The sequence below is a fragment of the Neltuma alba genome, unplaced genomic scaffold (genome assembly GCF_004799145.2).
Source record: "Neltuma alba isolate B1F8T4 unplaced genomic scaffold, ASM479914v2 tig00007415_pilon, whole genome shotgun sequence".
In the NCBI taxonomy this organism is placed as follows: domain Eukaryota; kingdom Viridiplantae; phylum Streptophyta; class Magnoliopsida; order Fabales; family Fabaceae; genus Neltuma; species Neltuma alba.
The window spans coordinates 207264-216196 of NW_021634777.1; positions in this window are offsets into that span (position 1 = coordinate 207264).

Here is an 8933-nt window from a genome sequence, read left to right on the forward strand (position 1 = left end):
GAATTTATTATAAGCAAAGCGATCTATACATTTGCGTTATTAATAGCTGTACGAGAATAATATAAAATTAAGAATGATATAATTGTCGTGATGAAGGGGAGAATCAAGAAATGTAATTGCTGATTAGGTCCTGTCCAGAAGATGACAAACATAATAATTGAGATTTGCAACAGTTTTTCCTTTTAATTAACTTTCATGTCGCCTTCTCTGTAGATATGCTTATATTTTGACCTGATCACACGTCGTCTAAATGTTATAGCGAGATTTTATTTGAATTGTTTATATCTTTTTATATTTTTTAAATTCAACCACGTTTCATGGTCGAGCCTTTAGTAAGTTGGTACTCAATTATTGTTCACTGGATGCCAAAATCGTTTGTTAATAAGAACATTTTAACTAATGTGGTCAGTTTATGACGTGATTTATTTAGTTTAATGCATGGGCATGTTAATTTAAAAATGCACCCATTTGCATATTTAAAATTTAAAATAAATCACGCAATATTGTATTGACGATCTGCGATTTGCAATATCTCTCTAATTATAAGCATTGAGGGTTTGAAACTTTGGATCAATTATCACATATTTGGTTGTTTAATCTTTTTTTTCTTTTTGCAGATTTATAATATTGAATGCATTGTTCTTTGGAGATAGGGTCATAAGTATGTGTTATTCTCACGGGGATTTTTTTTTTTTGTGAAAGTTCAAAATTTTCAAAAGAAATTTCCTTTTCTTCGAAAGTTTACTAATTGCAAGAATTAAACAAAAGGAGAATGATTAAAAAAAAAGAAACTGGAAATTACTAATCCCAAATTAAGTTTGGTAACAATACTTTATTTTATGATACTTAATTTACAAATGACAAGAAATTTTTGTTGATATAATAAATCTTAATTTTAATATATGAGTATCTTCAAATCCCTAACGGATAGCATAATTAATCTAATTCAATTCTAATTATTCCTTATCTCATACTCCATCAATTTTAGCTGCTAAACAAAGCGAAACCAGTGAATTTATAAAAACTTTTATAAATTTATAAAATTTAAAAGCTTTTAAATTTTTTTGACCATGATTTATAAAAACTTTAAATAATTCTTCATCTTTCTACTAAATATAGTCACATTACTACAAAAAATACTAACTATAGCACTTATTTTTTCATTTTTGTAGTATTTTCGAAATACTACATTAACACCTGCTACGGAAGGGTGTGGATATAAGCTATAGCGCTTTCAAAATGCTATAGGAGGGGACCTCCTGTAACGCTTTCCTGAGAAAGCGCTATAGGTTATATACTTCTTGTAGTGCTTTCCTGAGAAAGCGCTACAGGAGTTCAAGGCACTCCTGGAGCACTTCTTCCAGGAAGCGTTGTAGGAGTTTTGCTATCTTCTGTAGCGCTTCCTTAACAAAGCGGTGCAAAAGGTTCTACTTATTATAGCGTTAGCTTAAGAAAGCGCTACAAAAGTGTTTTTCACAAAAAAAAAAAAAAAAAGGAAGTGCTACAAGAGTTTTGCCACCTTCTGTAGCGCTTCCTTAACAAAGCGCTACAGAAAGTTCTACTTACTATAGCGCTTGCTTACAAAAGTGTTTTTTGTTAAAAAAAAATTAATTAGTATTATATAGTGTTTCCAAAACCACATTTATAGAATTTAACATTTCTCAACTGCAAGCAAAATTTAAAGATCAAATATATACAATAAAATTCTCAAAACATTACCACTATATATATTGACAATAGTGGTAAACAAAATGAATATAATTCTAATTCTACAACTAAAGCCAAATCATAAAAGAGAAGCAGCCACCTACTTCATATAAAGAATTGTTCAAACACATATCTACACTACTCTTCAATGATTTCATTTACTTGGTTGTTAGTGTAGTTTGTGTAACGTACATCTTTATAATACTGCTCAATAATTTAGATAGCCAATTAAAATAACTAAAAATTAAGTATTAGACAATAATTAAAGTTAATAAACAATATAAAGTGAAAATGAAACTACTTACATTCTCAGGAATAAAAATGTGATCATGAGTAATAATTTTCTTCATGAATATCATAATATAATAACCACAATCATTATTATTGGGTTGGAAAGGGCACTGCAACAATATTGTCAAATAGTTACATCAATTTATGAATGCAAATAATTTATTTTCAAAACTTAAAAATTGAAATAAATACCTGAATTTTCTTCCACACGTAGCTTTTTGAGGTGTCAGCATCTGTAGAATAACTCAATCCAACAGAACTTCGATAGCCAATCAACGCGCTAATAAAATGAAGTTGAGATTAAATTAGTTATTCAATCATACAAATATACACATGTACACAAGCATGGAAAGACACTTACCTATTAAACAACCACATTATATCAGGACGGTCTCTTGGTTGATCATATACTCTAAAAGATCCACATAGTAAATAAGGGAATCCAAAGATGCCGTTGGATTGATCACAATCAGTATCCAATGTTGCCTAAAATTTTTTAAAGATTGTTTAATTAAATCAAAAGTAACAAAATGATTAACAAATATCATAACTCATAAGAGTACATCCAATAACTTACCTCGTATTGAACAATGCTAGAAACAACATATTACGAGTTGCTTTTGCTGAGAAATACTCTTTAACCATGTTAGATTGAAAATCAATGTCTTTTTTTTTTAGGTATCGTGGCCTATCATACAGAGATTGATAAATGAGAATTGTACTGATCTCTCAGTGTCCATCAATACGTCATGACACAAGTGCCTTCATATAAAAACAAATAATTAGATTAAAACTAATAACATTAAATGATAAATAATAAGAATGATGAAATACCTAATCCATATGTTAATAGTCGTAGCACCAACCCATCTACGATGAAGTATGTGATTCAGCACATGCTAATCGATAACATCAAATATATCAAGTAGAAATCATCAAACTAAGTCAAAAATTTCTAGTAAGATATATGAAAAGTTTATAAAAAAAAAGTAAATTTATTATCTTTTGAAATGGCTTAATGAGACCTATAGGCCATACAACATAAGCACCCACAACATCTTTCACCATTATTTGCTCACCTGGAGTAGGAAATGGTAATTGAGCATCTTCACTGGTGCAAACATCAATCCTTATATGGAGTGTATTTTGAGGCAATAGTGAATTGTGTAGAATTTTATTACCATTGTTGTAGACAATACCCACAGTAACTGCATACTTAAAAGATTGACCTGAATACAACTTGTAATTTGAGTTTCCCTACAAAAAAAAAATAAAGTCAATAAAGAAGAAATTATAAAGAAATTAAAAATTAAGTAGAGAAAAAAACTTGAGAAAATTTACCGGAGGAAGAGGGATTTTAGGAACTAAAGTACAACTGTCCTTTACGCGTAGGCTATCACATGTGCGAATACTTGGTCCCAGCCTATGTTGTATGTAGCTCTGCAACTGCTCTATTAATTCCATATTTTTTTGTCGCAATACACGAGTTTGTTCAAAAAATTGTTTCTGCATTTGCTGCTTGAAAGAATTTATTTCCTCTTTTAGTTGTGAAATCTCATTTCTGTTGCAGTGCTTTTGGGGTCCAAAATAAGATGTTGGTGTAACTTCAAAACCAACACCCCGAACATGACCAGGAACTTTAGGGACATTTAATACTCTACTAAGCAAATCATCACCTCCAATATGTTAGGCTTCATCTAGTGATTCTTGTGTGATTGATTGCTAGCACAAAAAAAATGATAAAATTATTTCTTATAAAATAGAATCATTTAAATAAAAACTATTTAATGGAACATTTAATACTTACACAATACTCTGCAACCCTTCTAACTTCGTCATGAACAATTTTACCTTTCTTGTTAGTACAACCAGCCAGCCACAACATATGTTGTGATAATTGTGTAGCATCTAAGTTTGATTCCTTTATCTACAAATTATAATTATTTGAAGTTCAAAATTATTCTAACAAATGTTATACATATGAAGCAATTATTAATGCATATACCAATTTTTCCTCCATTTGTTCATGTGCTATTCGTCCTTGTCTATAGCGATATTTCATGTTTATTGCTCAGGACTGATTTTTGTCACTTAATTCCTGTTTAGATGAAAATTATTAATATTAACATATGTTAATTACATATAAATTATAGTTGAAAAAGTCTGTTATTACCTAAAGTTGCTCAGTTGTATGTGACTCCGAAAATATATCCCATTGTTCTTAATTGATGATACCATCACATAAACTCGATGCTGTTGGGATGATATTCTCATCATCATCTCTCATGTAGTATTTGACTAGATCAACACGAAAATTTCTTAGAAGAGTGCCAGCTTTCATTAGCACATACGTCTCTCGAGTCTTATCAATATCAAAACAGGATTGCAAGAAAAAACCATATTTAATTTGTTAAAGTGTGATCTTATGAGAAAAATAATAAAAATGTCAGAGTAATTAATATTTTACTGCCACTTCATTCCAAACTAAGTTCTTATATTGTTTCAGGACTCTTCTCCAATTGTCAAATGTACAAGGGACTTTATCTTGAGCTGTAGTACCAATGAAACTAGTAAATTTGTTACGATTGACTCCAATTGGTTGCCCCTTAGAATTCCACTCAATTGACAACTTGATTCCCTTATTTCTCAACATATCAACTTAGCCATAATGATCCTACCATGGGCTACATCATGCTCATATCTCTCTCTTTTAATATGCAAAGGAACTTGGGGCATTATCCTCATTCTCCTCAGGAATATCGACATCATCTTTAGTTGGAAAATCCATTTTCCTACAAAATAATTGAAGCAGACAAAACATTAGTTAATAATAAGAAAGTTGAGAAAAGTAAGTAAAATAATTTCAAAATAAAATGAAACATACAAATAAATTTAACAAACTCATGTTCTTCTTCTCTTTCTTGTTTGATTTAAAATTGTGTTTCTCTTGAATCTTCTAGTACTTTGAATTGATACATTGACGCAATTTCCCTCTTTATGATCATGTCTAACATATAAGGATTCACTCTCATCTTCATCTTCATCAACATCAAAATCTTTTGATCCTAATGTCTCAAACATATGATCATCCTTATCTTCTTATTCATCCTCATCTATATTCATGTATTTATTACCTTCAATACCATCTTTTTTGTGATTTTTGTTTGATAGAAGTACAATGACCCAATCCTTCTTAGCAGGATCTGGAATGAAAAACACTTGTTCTGTTTGAAAGGCTAAAATGAAAGGATCATCTTTATACCCAACTTTGGAAAAGTCCATCTGAATAAACCCTAATTCATCTATCTATAATCCATTGTTGTTATTAACCTACTTGCATTTGAAAACAAGGATCCTGAATATCAAATAATCTAACTCCCATATGCGTTCAATGACACCAAAATATGACACTTGTGCATAGACAGGATTTATGTCTTTGGCACTAGATATATGCCACAACCTAGCAACAAGCGTTACACCACTATTTTGCATTGTGCTATGTGCATCCTAGTCTTGTGTATAGAATGTGTACCCGTTGATTACATAACCAGTGTAAGATAATACATGAAAGCTCGGTCCTTTTGATAACCATATCAGTTTTTCAAAAACTGATTTAGAATTCTTATCCAACTCATCAGTGATACGTCTTTTCAACCAATTAGCAAAATGTTGATTGTGTTATTTTGTTATCAAATTTTCATTTCTATCACCAATCATACCTCATAGAATATTCTTGTGTTCTTCAACAAATAGTTTAACCTCGTTAATGTTATGCAATATACATAAGTGAGCTTGCTCCCATTCAATCACTGATATGCTTATCACATGACTCCTACTTGTTCCTTTCCTGATCTCTGCCTATCATGATGAGACTTCGAGATCCCTATAGATTCAATATTGGAAAGATAATTAGCACATAAGTCACTTGCCTTCTCAACCATATACCATTCTACAATACAACCCTCTGGTAGATATTTATTTTTGACATACCCTTTTAAAACTTTCAGAAAACACTCAATTCGATGCATCTATCTCAAATAAACTGGACCGCACATTTGAACATCTTTAACCAAGTGCACGGTTAGAGGAACCACAATGTCAAAAATGAAGGTGGAAAATACATTTCAAGTTCACACAAAGTACAAATAATTTGTCTTTGTAAGTCTCGCAACTTTGTTGAATCAACTACTTTACTGCAAATCAACTTGAAAAACATGCAGAGTTTAGTAATAGTGTTTCACACTTTTTTGGGTAAACCGTATACCAATTGGTAAGAAATTCTGTATGAGCACACGACAATCATGAGACTTAAGGTTCTTTAACTTTAACTCTTTCATTGATACAAGGTTCTTTACATTTGAGAAGTAGCCTTCTAGAACTTTAATTTCATATAGAAACTCATAAAAGGCATTTTTTTCCTTACTTGAAAGCGTGTAAGCTGCAAGAGGTAAATAAATACGGTATCCACTCTCAACTGGTGCTAACTCTTCTCTTATTCCCAAGGTAACCAAATCCAACCTCGCAATGACACTATCCTTACTTTTTCCTTGCATATTGAGCAACGTGCCAATTAAACTATCACAAAGATTTTTTTTTATATGCATCACATCAAGAGAATGTCTCACATGCAAAAACTTCTAATATGAAAGTTCAAAGAAAATTGACTTTTTCTTCCAAGCAATTGTGGTAACATGTTTTGCAGAATACTTGCCAAAATTGCTATCCAAGTCTTTCGCCTTCTCAAAGACCTGCTCACCAGTCAACATCTTTGGTGGACTACCTTCTTCTGGGTCCCCGTTGAAAGCCTTTTTCCACTTCCAACAATGTTTTGAAGGTAAGAATCTACGATATCCCATGTAGATATTTTTTCTTACAATGATCTAATCGCATTGAATGAGTGTTATCTGCACATATAAGGTATGCATAATATTCTTTACTACTGTACCCGGATAGATTACCATAAGCGGGAAAATCATTAATTATGCCAAACAGCATGGCTCTTAAATTAAAACTTTCCTCCATATGCCCATCATGCACATTCATCCCAGTTTCCCACATCAACTTTAAGTCATCAATCAAAGGAGCCAAGTATACATCTATATTATTCCTAGGTTGTCTCGACCCAGAAATCAACATGGACAGCATCATAAACTTATGTTTCATGATTAAGCATGGTAGAAGGTTATATATCATCAATATCACAGGCTATGTGCTAAGAGTACTACTTTGAACACCGTGAGGATTAATTCCATCGGTTGCCAATGCAATGTCGTAGGTTCCTTTCTTCTTCCCCAAAGTTAGGGTACTTATAATCAATTTTTTTTCTATTATGAAGAATCTGCAAGGTGCCTAAACTTGTGTCTTCAATCCTCTCATTTGCATGCCATGTCAACTACTTAGCAATTTTTGCATTACTGTACATGTACCAAAATCTTGGAATAATGGGAAAATACCAAAGAACCTTTAAAGGATTTTTGCCTTTCTTCCCATATCATAATGCATTACATGCAGGGCACTTCTCTAATGATTCATACTAATTTCGGAATAAAATGCAGTCATTAGGACATACGTAAATCTTTTCATAACCCATCCCAGTAGAGCAAAAAATTTTCTTAGCTTCATATGTTTTGGTAGGAAGTTCATTTTTTTTCTAGAAGCATGTCTTGCAAAAGTGTAAGCAATACAGTAAAACTCAAATCACTCCATCCATGACGCGCTTTCAAGTTATATAATTTTAATACCGCTAGCAATCTTGTGTATTTTGTGCATCTAGCATATAATGGTTTTTCTGCATCACTTTTCAACCACTCAAATAAATTAGGATAATCACGAAGACCCTCTTCAATTGCATTTAGCATTTCTTCAAGACCATCATCTTCATCACATATACTTGTGCCAAACTCATTTGAAGCACCACTTACGCCATGAACTTGATCACTACATGTATCATGGGAACTGCTATAGCGTTTTGCACACAAAACGCTACAGCATCTAATCTTCTATATAGCAGGGAATTTTTTTAAAAAATTCAAACCTGCATTTTTAATAGCGTTTTAATTTAAAACGCTATAGAAAATATTTTTTAATTTTTTAAAAAAATTGAATTTAGCTTTTTTAAAAAAACTTAACAAGGGAAAATGAAAAAACCAAGGAGGGAAATGTCATTAGCAGGGGATTTTATAATTTAAAAAAATGCTTTAAGCTTTTTTTTTCAAAATTAAATTAGGGAAAATGAAAAAGAAAGAAGGGAAATGTTATAATCAAAATGCTATAGCAGGTAATTTATATAATTTTTTTAAAAAAAATGTGTTACCTTTTTTTAAAAAAACTTATCAATGGAAAGTGAAAAAAAGGAGGGAAATATGTTATTAGCAGGGAATTTTTATAACTTTACAAAAAAATTACTTTTAGCTTTCTTCTTTAAATTGTGAAAATGAAAACAAAAAGGAGGAAAATATCATTAGCAGAGGATTTTTATAATTTTTAAAAATAACATTTAGCACTTTTTTAACCTAAATTAAAATTTTAAAAAGGGGTTTTCTGTAACATTTTATTTTAAAATGTTATAGAAAGGTGGCTTCTGTAGCGTTTTCTGTAAGGTTTTTCATTATTTTTCAAAAAAGTACCTTATATTTTTTTCTTTTTTAAAATTTTTTTAAAATATGCTGTTAGCTTTTTTTTAAACTTATCAATGAAAAATGGAAAAAAAATGAACGGAAACATGTCATTAGCTTTTTCTTTAAATTTAAATTGGGAAAATGAAAAAAGGGGGGGAATGCCATAAACAAATGCCAGAATAGGGGATTTTATTAATTTTTTTAAAAAAATAATTTTGGTTTTTTTCACTTAAATTGTGAAAATGAAAAAAAAAAGGAGAAATATCATTAGCAGGGAATTCTCATAATTTTTAAAAACAATGCTTTTAGTTTTTATTT